Below are 26482 nucleotides of genomic sequence, written 5' to 3'. Positions count from 1 at the left end.
AGTGAATGGAAAAATGTCAATTTTCGTGGTCAATCTTTGTGTAAATAAAATCATGTTTAGAAGACAATCATGGTCCAAATAATTGCTTCTAATACACCAGATGTATGTACTGATTATTTAAAAATCGGACAGAGAACAAGTTATAAGGATAATTTAGTTACTAATGACAATCTGCAGTCCCCCGGTCGACCTTCAACTTGAGTTACTCAGAGGGGGCTAGCCTGCAAAGTCACTTCCTGGAGTAGCTCAAACTGCGCATGTTATGTCTCCATGAGACGCCATCTTAACAGACTTCATTTGGCTTCAATGCGCTATTGATTCTCCACATAGGAACGAATAGTGCCACGTGATCAATGGCTTTGTCCATTCATATGTCATTCACAGTCATCGGTTGGTATGTGCCTCAGATTACACTTCAACCTGCCCTGAATGAGCTCTGCCAGTAAATGAAACTAGCTAATAATCACTCATACATACGTCTTTAAAATAATGTTCTTAATAGGATTGAATACTCAATATAATGACAAAAATATCACAAGATTACACTTATCTTATTGCTTAAGTTAAAAAAAAATAAGACAAGACTAAAACACTCATTTTATTAAAACAAAAATATCTTCTCTCATGTTATTGTTACAGAACTTATCCAGAATGGCACTGTGTACAGGCAGAACATTGGGCATAGTTGACTGTTGATGGTGACAGTATTATATGTCATTGACACAAACACAACATGCTCAGTTCTTCCTTTTTTTCAACAAACACCATATCTTATCCATCCAATCGTACTGGCCTTCCCTTTACTAATCATGCACCCCTAACCCCACAGCATCAGAGTCAATGCCATTGTGATTCATTAACATGGTGAAACGCAAAGAAGCAGAAGAAGAGATGATAGACATGTTTCTTAAAAGGAGGAGAAGAGAGAACGACGACTGGAGGAGAGGAAGCCTGGTGTTTCATTTGGAGCCTCCTTCAGCTTTCTTCTCCTGCTCGATATCTGTGAGAGAAAGAGAGACATGTTAGTGATTAGTCTATGTCTTGAACACTGTTGTGATGGATATCTGGCATATTGAGTAATCAAACTATCAGATATTTGTTCATCACCTAATCTATTCCAAAACGCTCAAAACAGGACACCACAACCAATCCAAAATGGAAGATACTGTATCCTAAAATGTCAGTACATCATCATACTGAACGTTAAAATCATGAGCTATCACTGGGCAATAGAAGAGGATAAAAATAGTCTCAGATGGAGCAATAGAAAGAGGATGAATCCACTCTCAGGAGGGGCGCAGGCTGAAAGGCAGCTTGGGAGACAGATGGTTCCTCTCTTGTCATTGGCTTGTTATCAGCCTGGCTAGCTAAACCTCCTGTCATTGGCTTGTTATCAGCCTAGCTAGCTAAACCTCCTGTCATTGGCTTGTTATCAGCCTGGCTAGCTAAACCTCCTGTCATTGGCTTGTTATCAGCCTGGCTAGCTAAACCTCCTGTCATTGGCTTGTTATCAGCCTGGCTAGCTAAACCTCCTGTCATTGGCTTGTTATCAGCCTGGCTAGCTAAACCTCCTGTCATTGGCTTGTTATCAGCCTGGCTAGCTAAACCTCCTGTCATTGGCTTGTTATCAGCCTGGCTAGCTAAACCTCCTGTCATTGGCTTGTTATCAGCCTGGCTAGCTAAACCTCCTGTCATTGGTTTGTTATCAGCCTGGCTAGCTAAACCTCCTGTCATTGGCTTGTTATCAGCCTGGCTAGCTAAACCTCCTGTCATTGGCTTGTTATCTGCCTGGCTAGCTCAACTTCCTGTCATTGGCTTATCAGCCTGGCTAGCTAAACCTCCTGTCATTGGCTTTTTATCAGCCTGGCTGGCTCAACTTCCTGTCATTGTCTTGTTATCCACCTGGCTAGCTAAACCTCCTGTCATTGGCTTGTTATCAGCCTGGCTAGCTAAACCTCCTGTCATTGGCTTGTTATCAGCCTGGCTAGCTAAACCTCCTGTCATTGGCTTGTTATCAGCCTGGCTAGCTAAACCTCCTGTCATTGGCTTGTTATCAGCCTGGCTAGCTAAACCTCCTGTCATTGGCTTGTTATCAGCCTGGCTAGCTAAACCTCCTGTCATTGGCTTGTTATCAGCCTGGCTAGCTCAACTTCCTGTCATTGGCTTATCAGCCTGGCTAGCTCTACCTCCTGTCATTGGCTTTTTATCAGCCTGGCTGGCTCAACTTCCTGTCATTGGCTTGTTATCAGCCTGGCTGGCTCAACCTCCTGTCATTGGCTTGTTATCAGCCTGGCTGGCTCAACCTCCTGTCATTGGTCAAGTGTCTTTGATCCTGTTATCAATAACCCTCTCCTTTATACAGTAAATCTTCAAAATGTGTGTGACGCTTTATGGTATACCTGCTGGTAATACCACACTGTACAGTCCTGTCTGATATTTGCAAGGTATTTATGGAGAAATGGTGCTTTAAGAAATAAAATAGAAGACGACACACTAGAAAATGGTAACAGAGTAATTGTCATGTCATTGTAATATTACCATGTAATACTGATGTAAATACCTGGTAAATAGATAACTGAAAATAGAAAGCCTAACCAACCAAATTCAATAGGGGTCTACATTTCTTTACTAGAGGTTCCTCCCTGCATTGCAGTATTCTCTGTCCTGGGGTGGGGGTTATTGCAGCGGATGTTTCTAGAGCAGTGAACATGCATGATGCTTACTACTGCACTCCCAATCACACCTCCTACCACACTGCAAGAGAACATCTTGATATCTACCCAAATCACACCTCCTACCACACTGCTACTGACAGAGAACAACTAGAATATCCACCCAAATCACACCTCCTACCACACTGCTACTGACAAACAATGTGTATATATTTCCACACTATGAGGTTGGGATAATACTGTGAAATTGTGAAAGTTATGATAATGCCATTTTAGGGTAGGAGCTGTTTGAAAAGACCACCTGAAATGCCAGCGTGTTTTGGTGGGATGGAGTATTGGCCTTCCGTGGTGAACCACTGCTTCAGTCTAGTCCATCCTGTCTTAACCACGGCTTCAGTCTAGTCCATCCTGTCTGAACCACGGCTTCAGTCTAGTCCATCCTGTCTGAACTATGGCTTCAGTATAGTTCTTCTTGTCTGAATTAAGGTTTCAGTCTTGTCCATCCTGTCTGAACTATGGCTTAAGTCTAGTCCATCCTGTCTGAACTACGGCTTCAGTCTAGTCCATCCTGTCTGAACTACGGCTTCAGTCTAGTCCATCCTGTCTGAACTACGGCTTCAGTCTAGTCCATCCTGTCTGAACTACAGCTTCAGTCTAGTCCATCCTGTCTGAACTACGGCTTCAGTCTAGTCCATCCTGTCTGAACTACGGCTTCAGTCTAGTCCATCCTGTCTGAACTACGGCTTCAGTCTAGTCCACCCTGTCTGAAGTACGGCTTCAGTCTATCCTGTCTGAAGTACGGCTTCAGTCTAGTCCATCCTGTCTGAACTACGGCTTCAGTCTAATTCATCCTGTCTGAAGTACGGCTTCAGTCTATCCTGTCTGAAGTACGGCTTCAGTCTAGTCCATCCTGTCTGAACTACGGCTTCAGTCTAGTCCATCCTGTCTGAACTAAAGCTTCAGTCTAGTCCATCCTGTCTGAACTATGGCTTCAATCTAGTCCATCCTGTCTGAAGTACGGCTTCAGTCTAGTCCATCCTGTCTGAACTAAGGCCTCTCTAGATCTGCACTAAACCCCTCGCTAGTACAGTCCCTGTCTGCACTAAACTCCTCTTTAGTACACCCCCTGTCTGCACAGAAAATCTCCCTCTACACACCCTCTCTGACTGCACTAAAAATCTCCCTCTACACACCCTCTCTGACTGCACTAAAAATCTCCCTCTACACACCCTCTGACTGCACTAAAAATCTCCCTCTCCACACCCTCTCTGACTGCACTAAAAATCTCCCTCTCCACACCCTCTCTGACTGCACTAAAAATCTCCCTCTACACACCCTCTCTGACTGCACTTAACCCTCTTTAGTCCACACCCTTTCTGCACCAAAAGGCAGCTTCTCCCCCCCTAACTGCACTGCCTCTCCACTGCAGCTGGACTGCAAAGCTCAATGTCCAGGCCAAGACAGCCCAGATCTATATGTTAATGTTCTATACTATAATGTTATCAATACCAGTTCTATATGACTACTATAATGTTATCAATACCAGTTCTATATGACTACTATAATGTTATATCAATACCACAGTAATAGCTGAGGCTCACAAGGCCACGGCACCACTAAAAGATCAGCACGGTTCTGCAACACAGCTGGATAACAGTAAGACAAGTGTGTACTTGATAACTGGAATGCATTGGGCGTACCTGTACAAATGGGACAATGCTGTACTGTTCCTGGATGTGAAGATTTAACCTCTACTTTAAATATAGTCAAACGAAGAGAAACTACACATTACTCACACTACGGTAGATGGGCACTAACACTACAGTAGAAGGGCACTAACACACTACTAACACTACGCCAGAAGGGCACTAACACTACAGTAGAAGGGCACTAACACTACAGTAGAAGGGCACTAACACTACAGTAGAAGGGCACTAACACACTACTAACACTACGGTAGAAGGGCACTAACACACTACTAACACTACAGTAGAAGGGCCCTAACACACTACTAACACTACAGTAGAAGGGCACTAACACTACAATAGAAGGGCACTAACACACCACTAACACTACAGTAGAAGGGCACTAACACACCACTAACACTACAGTAGAAGGGCACTAACACACCACTAACACAACAGTAGAAGGGCACTAAACACTACAGTAGAAGGGCACTAACACACTACTAACACTACAGTAGAAGGGCACTAACACACCACTAACACTACAGTAGAAGGGCACTACCACTACGCTAGAAGGGCACTAACACTACAGTAGAAGGGCACTAACACTACAGTAGAAGGGCACTAACACTACGGTAGAAGGGCACTAACACTACGGTAGAAGGGCACTAACACTACGGTAGAAGGGCACTAACACTACGGTAGAAGGGCACTAACACTACAGTAGAAGGGCACTAACACTACAGTAGAAGGGCACTAACACACTACTAACACTACGGTAGAAGGGCACTAACACACTACTAACACTACAGTAGAAGGGCACTAACACTACAGTAGAAGGGCACTAACACACTACTAACACTACAGTAGAAGGGCACTAACCCTACAGTAGAAGGGCACTAACACACTACTAACACTACGGTAGAAGGGCACTAACACTACGGTAGAAGGGCACTGACACTACAGTAGAAGGGCACTAATACACTACTAACACTACAGTAGAAGGGCACTAATACACTACTAACACTACAGTAGAAGGGCACTAACACTACGGTAGAAGGGCACTAACACTATGGTAGAAAGGCACTAACACTACGGTAGAAGGGCACTAACACTACAGTAGAAGGGCACGGCACTAACACTACAGTAGAAGGGCACTAACACTACAGTAGAAGGGCACTAATACACTACTAACACTACAGTAGAAGGGCACTAATACACTACTAACACTACAGTAGAAGGGCACTAACACTACGGTAGAAGGGTACTAACACTACAGTAGAAGGGTACTAACACTACAGTAGAAGGGCACTAACACTACATTAGAAGGGCACTAACACTACAGTAGAAGGGCACTAACACTACAGTAGAAGGGCACTAACACTACGGTAGAAGGGCACTCACACTACGGTAGAAGGGCACTAACACTACAGTAGAAGGGCACTAACACTACAGTAGAAGGGCACTAATACTACAGTAGAAGGGCACTAACACTACAGTAGAAGGGCACTAACACTACAGTAGAAGGGCACTAACACTACAGTAGAAGGGCACTAATACTACAGTAGAAGGGCACTAACACTACGGTAGAAGGGCACTAACACTACGGTAGAAGGGCACTAACACTACAGTAGAAGGACACTAACACACTACTAACACTACAGTAGAAGGGCACTAACACTACGGTAGAAGGGCACTAACACTACAGTAGAAGGGCACTAACACTACAGTAGAAGGGCACTAACACACTACTAACACTACAGTAGAAGGGCACTAACACACTACTAACACTACGGTAGAAGGGCACTAACACTACAGTAGAAGGGCACTAACACAACACTAACACTACAGTAGAAGGGCACTAACACTACATTAGAAGGGCACTAACACACTACTAACACTACAGTAGAAGGGCACTAACACTACAGTAGAAGGGCACTAACACTACGGTAGAAGGGCACTAACACTACGGTAGAAGGTCACTAACACTACAGTAGAAGGGCATTAACACACTACTAACACTACAGTAGAAGGGCATTAACACACTACTAACACTACAGTAGAAGGGCACTAACACTACGGTAGAAGGGCACTAACACTACAGTAGAAGGGCACTACCACTACGGTAGAAGGGCACTAACACTAGAGTAGAAGGGCACTAACACTACAGTATAAGGGCACTAATACTACAGTAGAAGGGCACTAACACTACAGTAGAAGGGCACTAACACTACAGTAGAAGGGCACTAACACTACAGTAGAAGGGCACTAATACTACAGTAGAAGGGCACTAACACTACGGTAGAAGGGCACTAACACTACAGTAGAAGGGCACTAACACTACAGTAGAAGGGCACTAACACTACAGTAGAAGGGCACTAACACTACAGTAGAAGGGCACTAACACTACAGTAGAAGGGCACTAACACACTACTAACACTACAGTAGAAGGGCACTAACACTACAGTAGAAGGGCACTAACACTACAGTAGAAGGGCACTAACACTACAGTAGAAGGGCACTAACACTACGGTAGAAGGGCACTAACACACTACTAACACTACGCTAGAAGGGCACTAACACACTACTAACACTACAGTAGAAGGGCACTAACACTACAGTAGAAGGGCACTAACACACCACTAACACTACAGTAGAAGGGCACTAACACTACGTTAGAAGGCCACTAACACACTACTAACACTACAGTAGAAGGGCACTAACACTACAGTAGAAGGGCACTAACACTACGGTAGAAGGGCACTAACACTACAGTAGAATGGCACTAACACTACAGTAGAAGGGCACTAACACACTACTAACACTACAGTAGAAGAGCACTAACACACTACTAACACTACGGTAGAAGGGCACTAACACTACAGTAGAAGGGCACTAACACACCACTAACACTACAGTAGAAGGGCACTAACACTACAGTAGAAGGGCACTAACACTACAGTAGAAGGGCACTAACACTACAGTAGAAGGGCACTAACACTACGGTAGAAGGGCACTAACACTACAGTAGAAGGGCACTAATACTACAGTAGAAGGGCACTAACACTACAGTAGAAGGGCACTAACACTACAGTAGAAGGGCACTAACACTACAGTAGAAGGGCACTAACACTACGGTAGAAGGGCACTATCACTACAGTAGAAGGGCACTAACACTACAATAGAAGGGCACTAATACTACAGTAGAAGGGCACTAACACTACAGTAGAAGGGCACTAACACACTACTAACACTACAGTAGAAGGGCACTAACACTACAGTAGAAGGGCACTAATACTACAGTAGAAGGGCACTAACACTACAGTAGAAGGGGACTAACACTACAGTAGAAGGGCACTAACACTACAGTAGAAGGGCACTAACACTACGGTAGAAGGGCACTATCACTACAGTAGAAGGGCACTAACACTACAGTAGAAGGGCACTAATACTACAGTAGAGGGGCACTAACACACTACTAACACTACAGTAGAAGGGCACGAACACTACAGTAGAAGGGCACTAACACTACAGTAGAAGGGCACAAACACTACAGTAGAAGGGCACTAACACTACAGTAGAAGGGCACTAACACTACAGTAGAAGGGCACTAATACTACAGTAGAAGGGCACTAACACTACGGTAGAAGGGCACTAACACTACAGTAGAAGGGCACTAACACTACAGTAGAAGGGCACTAACACTACAGTAGAAGGGCACTAACACTACAGTAGAAGGGCACTAACACACTACTAACACTACAGTAGAAGGGCACTAACACTACAGTAGAAGGGCACTAACACTACAGTATAAGGGCACTAACACTACGGTAGAAGGGCAATAACACACTACTAACACTACGCTAGAAGGGCGCTAACACACTACTAACACTACAGTAGAAGGGCACTAACACTACAGTAGAAGGGCACTAACACACCACTAACACTACAGTAGAAGGGCACTAACACTACATTAGAAGGGCACTAACACACTACTAACACTACAGTAGAAGGGCACTAACACTACAGTAGAAGGGCACTAACACTACGGAAGAAGGGCACTAACACTACAGTAGAATGGCACTAACACTACAGTAGAAGGGCACTAACACACTACTAACACTACAGTAGAAGGGCACTAACACACTACTAACACTACGGTAGAAGGGCACTAACACTACAGTAGAAGGGCACTAACACACCACTAACACTACAGTAGAAGGGCACTAACACTACAGTAGAAGGGCACTAACACTACGGTAGAAGGGCACTAACACTACAGTAGAAGGGCACTAACACTACAGTAGAAGGGCACTAACACTACGGTAGAAGGGCACTATCACTACAGTAGAAGGGCACTAACACTACAGTAGAAGGGCACTAACACTACAGTAGAAGGGCACTAACACACTACTAACACTACAGTAGAAGGGCACGAACACTACAGTAGAAGGGCACTAACACTACAGTAGAAGGGCACTAACACTACAGTAGAAGGGCACTAACACTACAGTAGAAGGGCACTAACACTACAATAGAAGGGCACTAACACACTACTAACACGACAGTAGAAGGGCACTAACACTACAGTAGAAGGGCACTAACACTACAGTAGAAGGGCACTAACACTACAGTAGAAGGGCACTAATACTACAGTAGAAGGGCACTAACACTACGGTAGAAGGGCACTAACACTACAGTAGAAGGGCACTAACACTACAGTAGAAGGGCACTAACACTACAGTAGAAGGGCACTAACACTACAGTAGAAGGGCACTAACACTACAGTAGAAGGGCACTAACACTACAGTAGAAGGGCACTAACACTACAGTAGAAGGGCACTAACACTACAGTAGAAGGGCACTAACACACTACGGTAGAAGGGCACTAACACACTACTAACACTACGCTAGAAGGGCACTAACACACTACTAACACTACAGTAGAAGGGCACTAACACTACAGTAGAAGGGCACTAACACACCACTAACACTACAGTAGAAGGGCACTAACACTACGTTAGAAGGCCACTAACACACTACTAACACTACAGTAGAAGGGCACTAACACTACAGTAGAAGGGCACTAACACTACGGTAGAAGGGCACTAACACTACAGTAGAATGGCACTAACACTACAGTAGAAGGGCACTAACACACTACTAACACTACAGTAGAAGAGCACTAACACACTACTAACACTACGGTAGAAGGGCACTAACACTACAGTAGAAGGGCACTAACACACCACTAACACTACAGTAGAAGGGCACTAACACTACAGTAGAAGGGCACTAACACTACAGTAGAAAATGCGCACTAACACTACAGTAGAAGGGCACTAACACTACGGTAGAAGGGCACTAACACTACAGTAGAAGGGCACTAACACTACAGTAGAAGGGCACTAATACTACAGTAGAAGGGCACTAACACTACAGTAGAAGGGCACTAACACTACAGTAGAAGGGCACTAACACTACAGTAGAAGGGCACTAACACTACGGTAGAAGGGCACTATCACTACAGTAGAAGGGCACTAACACTACAATAGAAGGGCACTAATACTACAGTAGAAGGGCACTAACACTACAGTAGAAGGGCACTAACACACTACTAACACTACAGTAGAAGGGCACTAACACTACAGTAGAAGGGCACTAATACTACAGTAGAAGGGCACTAACACTACAGTAGAAGGGGACTAACACTACAGTAGAAGGGCACTAACACTACAGTAGAAGGGCACTAACACTACGGTAGAAGGGCACTATCACTACAGTAGAAGGGCACTAACACTACAGTAGAAGGGCACTAATACTACAGTAGAGGGGCACTAACACACTACTAACACTACAGTAGAAGGGCACGAACACTACAGTAGAAGGGCACTAACACTACAGTAGAAGGGCACAAACACTACAGTAGAAGGGCACTAACACTACAGTAGAAGGGCACTAACACTACAGTAGAAGGGCACTAATACTACAGTAGAAGGGCACTAACACTACGGTAGAAGGGCACTAACACTACAGTAGAAGGGCACTAACACTACAGTAGAAGGGCACTAACACTACAGTAGAAGGGCACTAACACTACAGTAGAAGGGCACTAACACACTACTAACACTACAGTAGAAGGGCACTAACACTACAGTAGAAGGGCACTAACACTACAGTATAAGGGCACTAACACTACGGTAGAAGGGCAATAACACACTACTAACACTACGCTAGAAGGGCACTAACACACTACTAACACTACAGTAGAAGGGCACTAACACTACAGTAGAAGGGCACTAACACACCACTAACACTACAGTAGAAGGGCACTAACACTACATTAGAAGGGCACTAACACACTACTAACACTACAGTAGAAGGGCACTAACACTACGGAAGAAGGGCACTAACACTACAGTAGAATGGCACTAACACTACAGTAGAAGGGCACTAACACACTACTAACACTACAGTAGAAGGGCACTAACACACTACTAACACTACGGTAGAAGGGCACTAACACTACAGTAGAAGGGCACTAACACACCACTAACACTACAGTAGAAGGGCACTAACACTACAGTAGAAGGGCACTAACACTACAGTAGAAGGGCACTAACACTACGGTAGAAGGGCACTAACACTACAGTAGAAGGGCACTAACACTACAGTAGAAGGGCACTAACACTACGGTAGAAGGGCACTATCACTACAGTAGAAGGGCACTAACACTACAGTAGAAGGGCACTAACACTACAGTAGAAGGGCACTAACACACTACTAACACTACAGTAGAAGGGCACGAACACTACAGTAGAAGGGCACTAACACTACAGTAGAAGGGCACTAACACTACAGTAGAAGGGCACTAACACTACAGTAGAAGGGCACTAACACTACAATAGAAGGGCACTAACACACTACTAACACGACAGTAGAAGGGCACTAACACTACAGTAGAAGGGCACTAACACTACAGTAGAAGGGCACTAACACTACAGTAGAAGGGCACTAACACACTACTAACACTACAGTAGAAGGGCACTAACACTACAGTAGAAGGGCACTAACACTACAGTAGAAGGGCACTAACACTACAGTAGAAGGGCACTAACACTACGGTAGAAGGGCACTAACACACTACTAACACTACGCTAGAAGGGCACTAACACACTACTAACACTACAGTAGAAGGGCACTAACACTACAGTAGAAGGGCACTAACACACCACTAACACTACAGTAGAAGGGCACTAACACTACGTTAGAAGGCCACTAACACACTACTAACACTACAGTAGAAGGGCACTAACACTACAGTAGAAGGGCACTAACACTACGGTAGAAGGGCACTAACACTACAGTAGAATGGCACTAACACTACAGTAGAAGGGCACTAACACACTACTAACACTACAGTAGAAGAGCACTAACACACTACTAACACTACGGTAGAAGGGCACTAACACTACAGTAGAAGGGCACTAACACACCACTAACACTACAGTAGAAGGGCACTAACACTACAGTAGAAGGGCACTAACACTACAGTAGAAGGGCACTAACACTACAGTAGAAGGGCACTAACACTACGGTAGAAGGGCACTAACACTACAGTAGAAGGGCACTAACACTACAGTAGAAGGGCACTAATACTACAGTAGAAGGGCACTAACACTACAGTAGAAGGGCACTAACACTACAGTAGAAGGGCACTAACACTACAGTAGAAGGGCACTAACACTACGGTAGAAGGGCACTATCACTACAGTAGAAGGGCACTAACACTACAATAGAAGGGCACTAATACTACAGTAGAAGGGCACTAACACTACAGTAGAAGGGCACTAACACACTACTAACACTACAGTAGAAGGGCACTAACACTACAGTAGAAGGGCACTAATACTACAGTAGAAGGGCACTAACACTACAGTAGAAGGGGACTAACACTACAGTAGAAGGGCACTAACACTACAGTAGAAGGGCACTAACACTACGGTAGAAGGGCACTATCACTACAGTAGAAGGGCACTAACACTACAGTAGAAGGGCACTAATACTACAGTAGAGGGGCACTAACACACTACTAACACTACAGTAGAAGGGCACGAACACTACAGTAGAAGGGCACTAACACTACAGTAGAAGGGCACTAACACTACAGTAGAAGGGCACTAACACTACAGTAGAAGGGCACTAACACTACAGTAGAAGGGCACTAATACTACAGTAGAAGGGCACTAACACTACGGTAGAAGGGCACTAACACTACAGTAGAAGGGCACTAACACTACAGTAGAAGGGCACTAACACTACAGTAGAAGGGCACTAACACTACAGTAGAAGGGCACTAACACACTACTAACACTACAGTAGAAGGGCACTAACACTACAGTAGAAGGGCACTAACACTACAGTATAAGGGCACTAACACTACGGTAGAAGGGCAATAACACACTACTAACACTACGCTAGAAGGGCACTAACACACTACTAACACTACAGTAGAAGGGCACTAACACTACAGTAGAAGGGCACTAACACACCACTAACACTACAGTAGAAGGGCACTAACACTACATTAGAAGGGCACTAACACACTACTAACACTACAGTAGAAGGGCACTAACACTACAGTAGAAGGGCACTAACACTACGGAAGAAGGGCACTAACACTACAGTAGAATGGCACTAACACTACAGTAGAAGGGCACTAACACACTACTAACACTACAGTAGAAGGGCACTAACACACTACTAACACTACGGTAGAAGGGCACTAACACTACAGTAGAAGGGCACTAACACACCACTAACACTACAGTAGAAGGGCACTAACACTACAGTAGAAGGGCACTAACACTACAGTAGAAGGGCACTAACACTACGGTAGAAGGGCACTAACACTACAGTAGAAGGGCACTAACACTACAGTAGAAGGGCACTAACACTACGGTAGAAGGGCACTATCACTACAGTAGAAGGGCACTAACACTACAGTAGAAGGGCACTAACACTACAGTAGAAGGGCACTAACACACTACTAACACTACAGTAGAAGGGCACGAACACTACAGTAGAAGGGCACTAACACTACAGTAGAAGGGCACTAACACTACAGTAGAAGGGCACTAACACTACAGTAGAAGGGCACTAACACTACAATAGAAGGGCACTAACACACTACTAACACGACAGTAGAAGGGCACTAACACTACAGTAGAAGGGCACTAACACTACAGTAGAAGGGCACTAACACTACAGTAGAAGGGCACTAACACATTACGGTAGAAGGGCACTAACACACTACTAACACTACGCTAGAAGGGGACTAACACACTACTAACACTACAGTAGAAGGGCACTAACACTACAGTAGAAGGGCACTAATACACTACTAACACTACAGTAGAAGGGTACTAACACTACGGTAGAAGGGCACTAACACACTACTAACACTACAGTAGAAGGGCACTAACACTACAGTAGAAGGGCACTAACACTACGGTAGAAGGGCACTACTACACTACTAACACTACATTAGAAGGGCACTAACACTACAGTAGAAGGGCACTAACACTACAGTAGAAGGGCACTAACACTACGGTAGAAGGGCGCTAATACTACAGTAGAAGGGCACTAACACTACAGTAGAAGGGCACTAACACTACAGTAGAAGGGCACTAACACTACGGTAGAAGGGCACTAACACTACAGTAGAAGGGCACTAACACTACAGTAGAAGGGCACTAAACACTACGGTAGAAGGGCACTAACACTACGGTAGAAGGGCACTAGTACACTACTAACACTACAGTAGAAGGGCACTAACACTACAGTAGAAGGGCACTAACACTACAGTAGAAGGGCACTAACACTACAGTAGAAGGGCACTAATACTACAGTAGAAGGGCACTAACACTACAGTAGAAGGGCACTAACACACTACTAACACTACAGTAGAAGGGCTCTAACACTACAGTAGAAGGGCACTAACACTACGGTAGAAGGGCACTAATACACTACTAACACTACAGTAGAAGGGCACTAACACTACAGTAGAAGGGCACTAATACTACAGTAGAAGGGCACTAACACTACAGTAGAAGGGCACTAACACACTACTAACACTACAGTAGAAGGGCACTAACACTACAGTAGAAGGGCACTAACACTACAGTAGAAGGGCACTAACACTACAGTAGAAGGGCACTAACACTACGGTAGAAGGGCACTAACACACTACTAACACTACGCTAGAAGGGAACTAACACACTACTAACACTACAGTAGAAGGGCACTAACACTACAGTAGAAGGGCACTAATACACTACTAACACTACAATAGAAGGGTACTAACACCACAGTAGAAGGGCACCAACACTACGGTAGAAGGGCACTAATACACTACTAACACTACAGTAGAAGGGCACTAACACTACAGTAGAAGGGCACTAACACTACAGTAGAAGGGCACTAACACTACAGTAGAAGGGCACTAACACTACAGTAGAAGGGCACTAATACTACAGTAGAAGGGCACTAACACTACAGTAGAAGGGCACTAACACACTACTAACACTACAGTAGAAGGGCTCTAACACTACAGTAGAAGGGCACTAACACTACGGTAGAAGGGCACTAATACACTACTAACACTACAGTAGAAGGGCACTAACACTACAGTAGAAGGGCACTAATACTACAGTAGAAGGGCACTAACACTACAGTAGAAGGGCACTAACACACTACTAACACTACAGTAGAAGGGCACTAACACTACAGTAGAAGGGCACTAACACTACAGTAGAAGGGCACTAACACTACAGTAGAAGGGCACTAACACTACGGTAGAAGGGCACTAACACACTACTAACACTACGCTAGAAGGGAACTAACACACTACTAACACTACAGTAGAAGGGCACTAACACTACAGTAGAAGGGCACTAATACACTACTAACACTACAATAGAAGGGTACTAACACTACGGTAGAAGGGCACTAACACACTACTAACACTACAGTAGAAGGGCACTAACACTACAGTAGAAGGGCACTAACACTACAGTAGAAGGGCACTAACACTACAGTAGAAGGGCACTAACACTACAGTAGAAGGGCGCTAATACTACAGTAGAAGGGCACTAACGGTACAGTAGAAGGGCACTAACACTACAGTAGAAGGGCACTAACACTACGGTAGAAGGGCACTAACACTACAGTAGAAGGGCACTAACACTACAGTAGAAGGGCACTAAACACTACGGTAGAAGGGCCCTAACACTACGGTAGAAGGGCACTAACACTACAGTAGAAGGGCACTAATACTACAGTAGAAGGGCACTAACACTACAGTAGAAGGGCACTAACACACTACTAACACTACAGTAGAAGGGCACTAACACTACAGTAGAAGGGCACTAACACACTACTAACACTACAGTAGAAGGGCACTAACACTACAGTAGAAGGGCACTAACACTACGGTAGAAGGGCACTAACACTACAGTAGAAGGGCACTAACACTACAGTAGAAGGGCACTAAACACTACGGTAGAAGGGCCCTAACACTACGGTAGAAGGGCACTAGTATACTACCAACACTACAGTAGAAGGGCACTAACACTACAGTAGAAGGGCACTAACACTACAGTAGAAGGGCACTAACACTACGGTAGAAGGGCACTAACACTACAGTAGAAGGGCACTAACACTACAGTAGAAGCGCACTAATACTACAGTAGAAGGGCACTAACACTACAGTAGAAGGGCACTAACACACTACTAACACTACAGTAGAAGGGCACTAACACTACAGTAGAAGGGCACTAACACTACAGTAGAAGGGCACTAACACTACAGTAGAAGGGCACTAATACTACAGTAGAAGGGCACTAACACTACAGTAGAAGGGCACTAACACACTACTAACACTACAGTAGAAGGGCACTAACACTACAGTAGAAGGGCACTAACACTACAGTAGAAGGGCACTAACACTACGGTAGAAGGGCACTAACACACTACGCTAGAAGGGCACTAACACACTACTAACATTACAGTAGAAGGGCACTAACACTACAGTAGAAGGGCACTAATACACTACTAACACTACAGTAGAAGGGCACTAACACTACAGTAGAAGGGTACTAACACTACGGTAGAAGGGCACTAACACACTAATAACACTACAGTAGAAGGGCACTAACACTACGGTAGAAGGGCACTAATACACTACTAACACTACAGTAGAAGGGCACTAACACTACAGTAGAAGGGCACTAACACTACAGTAGAAGGGCACTAACACTACGGTAGAAGGGCGCTAACACTACAGTAGAAGGGCACTAACACTACAGTAGAAGGGCACTAACACTACAGTAGAAGGGCACTAACACTACGGTAGAAGGGCACTAACACTACAGTAGAAGGGCACTAACACTACAGTAGAAGGGCACTAAACACTACGGTAGAAGGGCACTAACACTACGGTAGAAGGGCACTAACACTACGGTAGAAGGGCACTAACACTACAGTAGAAGGGCACTAACACTACAGTAGAAGGGCACTAAACACTACGGTAGAAGGGCACTAACACTACGGTAGAAGGGCACTAATACACTACTAACACTACAGTAGAAGGGCACTAACACTGCAGTAGAAGGGCACTACCACTACGGTAGAAGGGCGCTAATACTACAGTAGAAGGGCACTAACACTGCAGTAGAAGGGCACTAACACTACAGTAGAAGGGCACTAACACTACGGTAGAAGGGCACTAACACTACAGTAGAAGGGCACTAACACTACAGTAGAAGGGCACTAAACACTACGGTAGAAGGGCACTAACACTACGGTAGAAGGGCACTAGTACACTACTAACACTACAGTAGAAGGGCACTAACACTACAGTAGAAGGGCACTAACACTACAGTAGAAGGGCACTAATACTACAGTAGAAGGGCACTAACACTACAGTAGAAGGGCACTAACACACTACTAACACTACAGCAGAAGGGCACTAACACTACAGTAGAAGGGCACTAACACTACGGTAGAAGGGCACTAACACACTACGCTAGAAGGGCACTAACACACTACTAACTCTACAGTAGAAGGGCACTAACACTACAGTAGAAGGGCACCAATACACTACTAACACTACAGTAGAAGGGCACTAACACTACAGTAGAAGGGTACTAACACTACGGTAGAAGGGTACTAACACACTACTAACACTACAGTAGAAGGGCACTAACACTAGAGTAGAAGGGCACTAACACTACGGTAGAAGGGCACTAATACACTACTAACACTACAGTAGAAGGGCACTAACACTACAGTAGAAGGGCACTAACACTACAGTAGAAGGGCACTAACACTACGGTAGAAGGGCGCTAACACTACAGTAGAAGGGCACTAACACTACAGTAGAAGGGCACTAACACTACGGTAGAAGGGCGCTAACACTGCAGTAGAAGGGCACTAACACTACAGTAGAAGGGCGCTAACACTACAGTAGAAGGGCACTAACACTACGGTAGAAGGGCACTAACACTACAGTAGAAGGGCACTAACACTACAGTAGAAGGGCACTAAACACTACGGTAGAAGGGCACTAACACTACAGTAGAAGGGCACTAACACTACAGTAGAAGCGCACTAATACTACAGTAGATGGGCACTAACACTACAGTAGAAGGGCACTAACACACTACTAACACTACAGTAGAAGGGCACTAACACTACAGTAGAAGGGCACTAACACTACAGTAGAAGGGCACTAACACTACGGTAGAAGGGCACTAACACACTACGCTAGAAGGGCACTAACACACTACTAACACTACAGTAGAAGGGCACTAACACTACAGTAGAAGTGCACTAATACACTACTAACACTACAGTAGAAGGGCACTAACACTACAGTAGAAGGGTACTAACACTACGGTAGAAGGGCACTAACACACTACTAACACTACAGTAGAAGGGCACTAACACTACAGTTGAAGGGCACTAACACTACGGTAGAAGGGCACTAATACACTACTAACACTACAGTAGAAGGGCACTAACACTACAGTAGAAGGGCACTAACACTACAGTAGAAGGGCACTAACACTACGGTAGAAGGGCGCTAACACTACAGTAGAAGGGCACTAACACTACAGTAGAAGGACACTAACACTACAGTAGAAGGGCACTAACACTACGGTAGAAGGGCACTAACACTACAGTAGAAGGGCACTAACACTACAGTAGAAGGGCACTAAACACTACGGTAGAAGGGCACTAACACTACGGTAGAAGGGCGCTAACACTACGGTAGAAGGGCACTAACACTACAGTAGAAGGGCACTAACACTACAGTAGAAGGGCACTAAACACTACTAACACTACAGCAGAAGGGCACTAACACTACAGTAGAAGGGCACTAACACTACAGTAGAAGGGTACTAACACAACGGTAGAAGGGTACTAACACAACGGTAGAAGGGTACTAACACACTACTAACACTACAGTAGAAGGGCACTAACACCAGAGTAGAAGGGCACTAACACTACGGTAGAAGGGCACTAATACACTACTAACACTACAGTAGAAGGGCACTAACACTACAGTAGAAGGGCACTAACACTACAGTAGAAGGGCACTAACACTACGGTAGAAGGGCGCTAACACTACAGTAGAAGGGCACTAACACTACAGTAGAAGGGCACTAACACTACGGTAGAAGGGCGCTAACACTGCAGTAGAAGGGCACTAACACTACAGTAGAAGGGCGCTAACACTACAGTAGAAGGGCACTAACACTACGGTAGAAGGGCACTAACACTACAGTAGAAGGGCACTAACACTACAGTAGAAGGGCACTAAACACTACAGTAGAAGGGCACTAACACTACGGTAGAAGGGCACTAACACTACGGTAGAAAGGCACTAACACTACAGTAGAAGGGCACTAACACTACAGTAGAAGGGCACTAAACACTACGGTAGAAGGGCACTAACACTACGGTAGAAGGGCACTAATACACTACTAACACTACAGTAGAAGGGCACTAACACTACAGTAGAAGGGCACTAACACTACGGTAGAAGGGCGCTAATACTACAGTAGAAGGGCACAAACACTACAGTAGAAGGGCACTAACACTACAGTAGAAGGGCACTAACACTACGGTAGAAGGGCACTAACACTACAGTAGAAGGGCACTAACACTACAGTAGAAGGGCACTAACACTACGGTAGAAGGGCACTAACACTACAGTAGAAGGGCACTAACACTACAGTAGAAGGGCACTAAACACTACGGTAGAAGGGCACTAACACTACGGTAGAAGGGCACTAGTACACTACTAACACTACAGTAGAAGGGCACTAACACTACAGTAGAAGGGCACTAACACTACAGTAGAAGGGCACTAATACTACAGTAGAAGGGCACTAACACTACAGTAGAAGGGCCCTAACACACTACTAACACTACAGCAGAAGGGCACTAACACTACAGTAGAAGGGCACTAACACTACAGTAGAAGGGCACTAACACTACGGTAGAAGGGCACTAACACACTACGCTAGAAGGGCACTAACACACTACTAACTCTACAGTAGAAGGGCACTAACACTACAGTAGAAGGGCACCAATACACTACTAACACTACAGTAGAAGGGCACTAACACTACAGTAGAAGGGTACTAACACAACGGTAGAAGGGTACTAACACACTACTAACACTACAGTAGAAGGGCACTAACACTAGAGTAGAAGGGCACTAACACTACGGTAGAAGGGCACTAATACACTACTAACACTACAGTAGAAGGGCACTAACACTACAGTAGAAGGGCACTAACACTACAGTAGAAGGGCACTAACACTACGGTAGAAGGGCGCTAACACTACAGTAGAAGGGCACTAACACTACAGTAGAAGGGCACTAACACGACAGTAGAAGGGCACTAACACTACGGTAGAAGGGCACTAACACCACAGTAGAAGGGCACTAACACTACGGTAGAAGGGCACTAATACACTACTAACACTACAGTAGAAGGGCACTAACACTACAGTAGAAGGGCACTAACACTACAGTAGAAGGGCACTAACACTACGGTAGAAGGGCGCTAACACTACAGCAGAAGGGCACTAACACTACAGTAGAAGGGCACTAACACTACAGTAGAAGGGCACTAACACTACGGTAGAAGGGCACTAACACACTACGCTAGAAGGGCACTAACACACTACTAACTCTACAGTAGAAGGGCACTAACACTACAGTAGAAGGGCACCAATACACTACTAACACTACAGTAGAAGGGCACTAACACTACAGTAGAAGGGTACTAACACAACGGTAGAAGGGTACTAACACACTACTAACACTACAGTAGAAGGGCACTAACACTAGAGTAGAAGGGCACTAACACTACGGTAGAAGGGCACTAATACACTACTAACACTACAGTAGAAGGGCACTAACACTACAGTAGAAGGGCACTAACACTACAGTAGAAGGGCACTAACACTACGGTAGAAGGGCGCTAACACTACAGTAGAAGGGCACTAACACTACAGTAGAAGGGCACTAACACGACAGTAGAAGGGCACTAACACTACGGTAGAAGGGCACTAACACCACAGTAGAAGGGCACCAACACTACGGTAGAAGGGCACTAATACACTACTAACACTACAGTAGAAGGGCACTAACACTACAGTAGAAGGGCACTAACACTACAGTAGAAGGGCACTAACACTACGGTAGAAGGGCGCTAACACTACAGTAGAAGGGCACTAACACTACAGTAGAAGGGCACTAACACGACAGTAGAAGGGCACTAACACTACACTAGAAGGGCACTAACACTACGGTAGAAGGGCACTAACACTACAGTAGAAGGGCACTAACACTACAGTAGAAGGGCACACCTTTGAGTATTTTATGACTTCCTGGCCAGCCAAAGGCATTAGGTTGAACAGGGACAAAGGCCTCTTATTGTTGCCCTCAGGTGTGTACCAGGCTCCCGGTTAATCAGTAATATGCCTATGTCATACTAGTGCAGTGTTGCCTTCTTTTCTCTGTACAAAACAGTGGGAGGCACTTAGCTACTGTAAACAGAGAGGGAGACAGGTACAGGGTAGATACTGTAAACAGAGATGGAGACAGGTACATGGTAGCTACTGTAAACAGAGAAGGAGACAGGTACAGGGTAGATACTGTAAACAGAGATGGAGACAGGTACATGGTAGCTACTGTAAACAGAGATGGAGACAGGTACAAGGTAGCTACTGTAAACAGAGATGGAGACAGGTACAGGGTAGATACTGTAAACAGAGATGGAGACAGGTACAGGGTAGATACTGTAAACAGAGACGGAGACAGGTACACAAATAATGCATGCAGAGCAGAATTAGTCCGATACCCGCTAATGATCAAAATCCAGAAACGAGACGTTAAATCCTACAACCACCTAAAAGGAAGTGATTCCCAAATCTTCCATATCAAAGCCATCACCTACAGACAGATGAACCTGGAGAAGAGTCCCCTAAGCAAGCTGGTCCTGGGGCTCTGTTCACATACACAAACAGACCCCACAGAGCCGCAGGACAGCAAAACAATTAGACCCAACCAAGTCATGAGAAAACAAAAAGATAATTACATGACACATTGGAAAGAATTAACAAAAAAACTGAGCAAACTAGAATGCTATTTGGTCCTAAACAGAGAGTACACAGTGGCAGAATACCTGACCACTGTGACTGACCCAAACTTAAGGAAAGCTTTGACTACTTACAGACTCAGTGAGCATAGCCTTGCTATTGAGAAAGGTCGCCATAGACAGACATGGCTCTCAACAGAAGACAGGCTACGTGCACACTGCCCACAAAATGAGGTAAAAACTGAGCTGCACTTCCTAACCTCCTGTCAAATGTATGAACATATTAGACACATATCTCCCTCGAATTACAAAGACCCACAAAGAATTCAAAAACAACCTCGATTTTGATAAACTCACATATCTACTGGGTGAAATACCACAGTGTGTCATCACAGCAGCAAGATTTATGACCTGTTGCCACAAGAAAAGGGCAACCAGTGAAGAACAAACACCATTGTAAAAACAACCCATATTTATGTTCATTTTCCCTTTTGTACTTTAATTATTTGCACATCGTTACAACACTGTATATATACATAATATGTCATTTGAAATGTCTTTATTATTTTGGAACTTCTGTGAGTGTAATGTTTACTGTTCATTTTTATTGCTTATTTCACATTAGTTTATTTATTAACATTGCTTTGGCAATGTTAACATACAGTATGTTTCCATGCCAATAAAGCCCTTACATTGACATTGAATTTAATTGACAGGGAGAGAGAGACAGGTACAAGGTAACAGGTACAGGGAGAGGGAGACCGGTACAGAGAGAGGGAGACAGGTACAGAGAGAGGGAGACAGGTACAGAGAGAGGGAGACAGGGGGTGGGACATGAGTAGGAGCAATAAGGGGAGGAGACAGAAAAGGAGATAGGATAGGAGGGTAGGAGAAACGTACCCTCCTTGGTTGGCAGAGTGTTCTTCTCAGCAGTACTGGTCTTCTTTAGACACTTCTTGTCAAAGGTCTCCACTCCCTGCTTCACTGGGTTGTTGTCGCCCATCTTAGATGATGTCTGATGGAGAAGGAGTCAGAATGTAAATGTCGAGAGAGAGAGAAAGAGAGAAAGAAAGAGAGTCCTTATTCAAATATGTAATCTAGAATACAGGTGAGTGCATGCAGGTGAAGTCCAGCCGCACCCACTCTACCCCCCCCCCCCCACACACACACACACACACTTTACCCCCCCCCCCCCCCCCCACACACACACACCTGTATAATCCATATAGACTACTCTAGCTAGTTACGTAATTCAGTTACACACACCACACACCACTCCCACGACTTCACCATTTACCATCTAACAAAGGAGAACAAATAGTCAAGAGAGAGAGAGCTTGTCTTATGGTGTTATGTTTCACTGAGAGTTACCCAAGCACTCAGGTCTGCTGCAATTCACTGGTTCTGGTATACAGGAACGTGTACTGGTACGTTCTGGTTCCGCGAGAAGCTGCAGAAAGAGCATATTGGGATGGAAACATTGAATTCTCTAAATCTATGAAAGGATGTCAATGAATGAACCTACATGCATTGGGATGTTAAAGGTGCGACTTACTAGTCTATTAGATCTGTGTTGACCTCTAACCTCATTTCGACACAAATGCAATTCTTAGCATACTATTAGAAGGTCTACATTTCAGTGTGATTTCACATGCAAGGGCCAATGGCATATCACGTGCCACCTCCACACACGGGTGCTTAATTGAACAAATATTGAGTTTATACTTTCGCAAACACAGAACTCACAAACACAGTCTCATGATCTGCTTGCAGGTAGACCTTATCTAGGTGCCCGCGTGCGCAATAACTGGGTGTGACGGGGTAGATTTTGTTTCATCAGACCAATTTACGCAAAACGCACAGATTAATTGATAGGTGTCAACGCCATCTTCAGTAAAAAAAATAAGATATTTTGACGGATCTGTCATGTTAAGGCATGTTGAGCTCACCGGTAGAACATGTTTTTATCATAAAACCGCACCCCGATGAACCGCCAATCTATAAGCAGACTGTAGGCTAGAACCATGGCATTGCGCCGTCAGCATCACATGCATTGATTGGGCTTTAGGTAACAGTGCGACAACTTAAAACATGTAAATATATTCGGCATGTCATCACACCAAGACCTGTAACTATTTTATATAACCATGATGATGACAATTAGCCTAACCTAACCATACAATAATTAAACACAGACACGTTTAATAGCCTAGTTGGAATGATGTGTAGGGGTGCAGGCGCATTAAATGCATGCATTGCAGAGCTGTCAACACAGCAACAAAATAAATCCTTAAATAGCCTAACACTAAATCATATAGCCTAATAATAACCAATAGTCTATAGACTACTCTTTACTGACAATCAAATACAACCTGCAAATACAACCTACAACCGACAGTCCCTTCCTTCTGTCTAAAAAAATACATTTTAAAAACGTCTGAAAACATGCTTAGAATTGCGTAATAACACCACCACCCATCAGAATAACGTTATTAGACTGTAGTAGACAGCAACTGCCCAACTAACGAACAAACAGAGGGAGATAACAAGATGGAATTTGAATAATTTGTCTACTAAAGCTACCAATATTTACCTGGTACGGGGATGTGCGGTGAGAATGTCCGTTACAGGTACAACGTCTGGGTGTAGGCTTAAATAGGGAAAGCACGCCCTTTCTCACACCGCCATGGACACCAATCTGAGCTACGGCATTGGCCCAATCCATCCAGAAGAGGGATATCATTGGCCAAGCTAAATCTATGAATTGAGATGTTCAGGGGGAACAATCTTGTGCAGTGTTCGTTTGATAAATCAGAAAGTGATACCACAGCGCCACCTTGTGGATATATACAGCATAGCCTACAGGGCAACGCAAGAAGCATCTTCGTCACAGGAAGAGAATTCCCTCAGCACGAAGTTCAGTATAAAATGCAAACACATATTCAGAATAACTTGCAAGATGAAAGTCAAGTGTGGTTTGATAAAACATGTATTAATGCTCAGGGATATATACTGAACAACAATATAAATGCAACATGTGTTGGTTCCATGTTTCATGAGCTGAAATAAAAGATCCCATAAATCTTTCAGAAGCACAAAAAGCTTATTTCTTTCAAATTTTGTGCTTCAATTTGTTAAGATCCCTGTTAGTGAGCATTTCTCCTTTGCCAAGATAATCCATCCACCTGACAGGTGTGGCATATCAAGAAGCTGATTAAACAGCATGATCATTACACAGGTGCACCTTGTGCTGGGGACAATAAAAGATTGCTCTAAAATGTGCAGTTTTGTCTCGAGTTAAGGGAGCATGTAATTGGCATGCTCACTGCAAGAATGTCCACCAGAACTGTTTCCAGATCATTTAATGTTAATTTGTCTACCATAAGCCACCTCCAACATTGTTTTAGAGGATTTGGCAGTACGTCCACCGGCCTCACAACCGCAAACTGAAGAGTATTTATGTCTGTAATAAAGCCCTTTTGTGGAGGAAAAATCCTTCTGACTGGCTGGGCCTGGCTCCCCAGTGAGTTGACCTATGACCTCCCAATGCTGCATCCCTGCCCATTCATGTGGAATTCATGGACTAGGGCCTAATGATTTATTTCAATTGACTGATCTCTTTGTTGGAAGTGTAACTCTGTAAAATCGTTGAAATTTTTGCGCATCTATTTTTGTGCAGTTTTGTGCAGCTTGATGGATCAACATTGTATAGTACAGAGTCTAGGATATGTTCTGAGGTCAAAACATTATCATTCAAGTATTCAGAGTAGAATAGAATACATTAGAATAGAATAGATACACTTATAGTCCATTTTTTGAGAAAGGGAAGTTGGTAATGGTATCCAGGTATAAGACAATAGAAGGGTAGGCCTATACTGAGTGATTGTAACGGCAGATTTCCTCCTCTTCGTCTGAAGAGGAGGAAGGATCGGACCAAGAAGCTGCGTGGTAAGTGTTCATGACGATTTATTAAAAATGAACTGAACACTGAAATACAAAACAATAAACGATGTGATGAAACCTGAAAAAACGAAATACCGTGTGGCAACAAACACTCACACGGAAACAAACACCCACAAACCAACAGTGAAACCCAGGCTACCTAAGTATGATTCTCAATCAGAGACAACTAATGACACCTGCCTCTGATTGAGAACCAAACTAGGCTGAACACAAAACCCCAACATAGAAAGACAAACCTAGACTGCCCTCCCCAACTCACGCCCTGACCATACTAAATAAAGACAAAACAAAGGAAATAAAGGTCAGAACGTGACAGTGATACATATCTCATTTGATTCACACGCAGTTCATTTAAATATTAAAGCCCATGTTGACGAAACTTGTTAGAGCACCTTGAACATAAATGGATCTCCTAGGCTTTGATACATTCAGGACTTAAAATAGGACACAGTGAGGCACCTGAGAGAAATAGAACCATTAA

General features: G+C 44.2%; 1 long non-coding RNA gene across 1 annotated transcript; it reads right to left on the bottom strand.

Moving 5' to 3' along the window:
* Window positions 1-584: 584 nt before the first annotated feature.
* LOC109883712 (uncharacterized) lies at window positions 585-24816 on the bottom strand. Its single transcript, XR_002254220.2, has 4 exons — window positions 24632-24816; window positions 23410-23488; window positions 22939-23053; window positions 585-1000 (listed from the first exon to the last, which is right to left on the bottom strand). It is a non-coding gene; the product is annotated as an uncharacterized LOC109883712 (long non-coding RNA).
* Window positions 24817-26482: the final 1666 nt, after the last annotated feature.

This window comes from Oncorhynchus kisutch, linkage group LG19, assembly GCF_002021735.2.
Source record: "Oncorhynchus kisutch isolate 150728-3 linkage group LG19, Okis_V2, whole genome shotgun sequence".
In the NCBI taxonomy this organism is placed as follows: Eukaryota; Metazoa; Chordata; class Actinopteri; order Salmoniformes; family Salmonidae; genus Oncorhynchus; species Oncorhynchus kisutch.
This window is presented reverse-complemented; position numbering and strand designations above follow the sequence as displayed.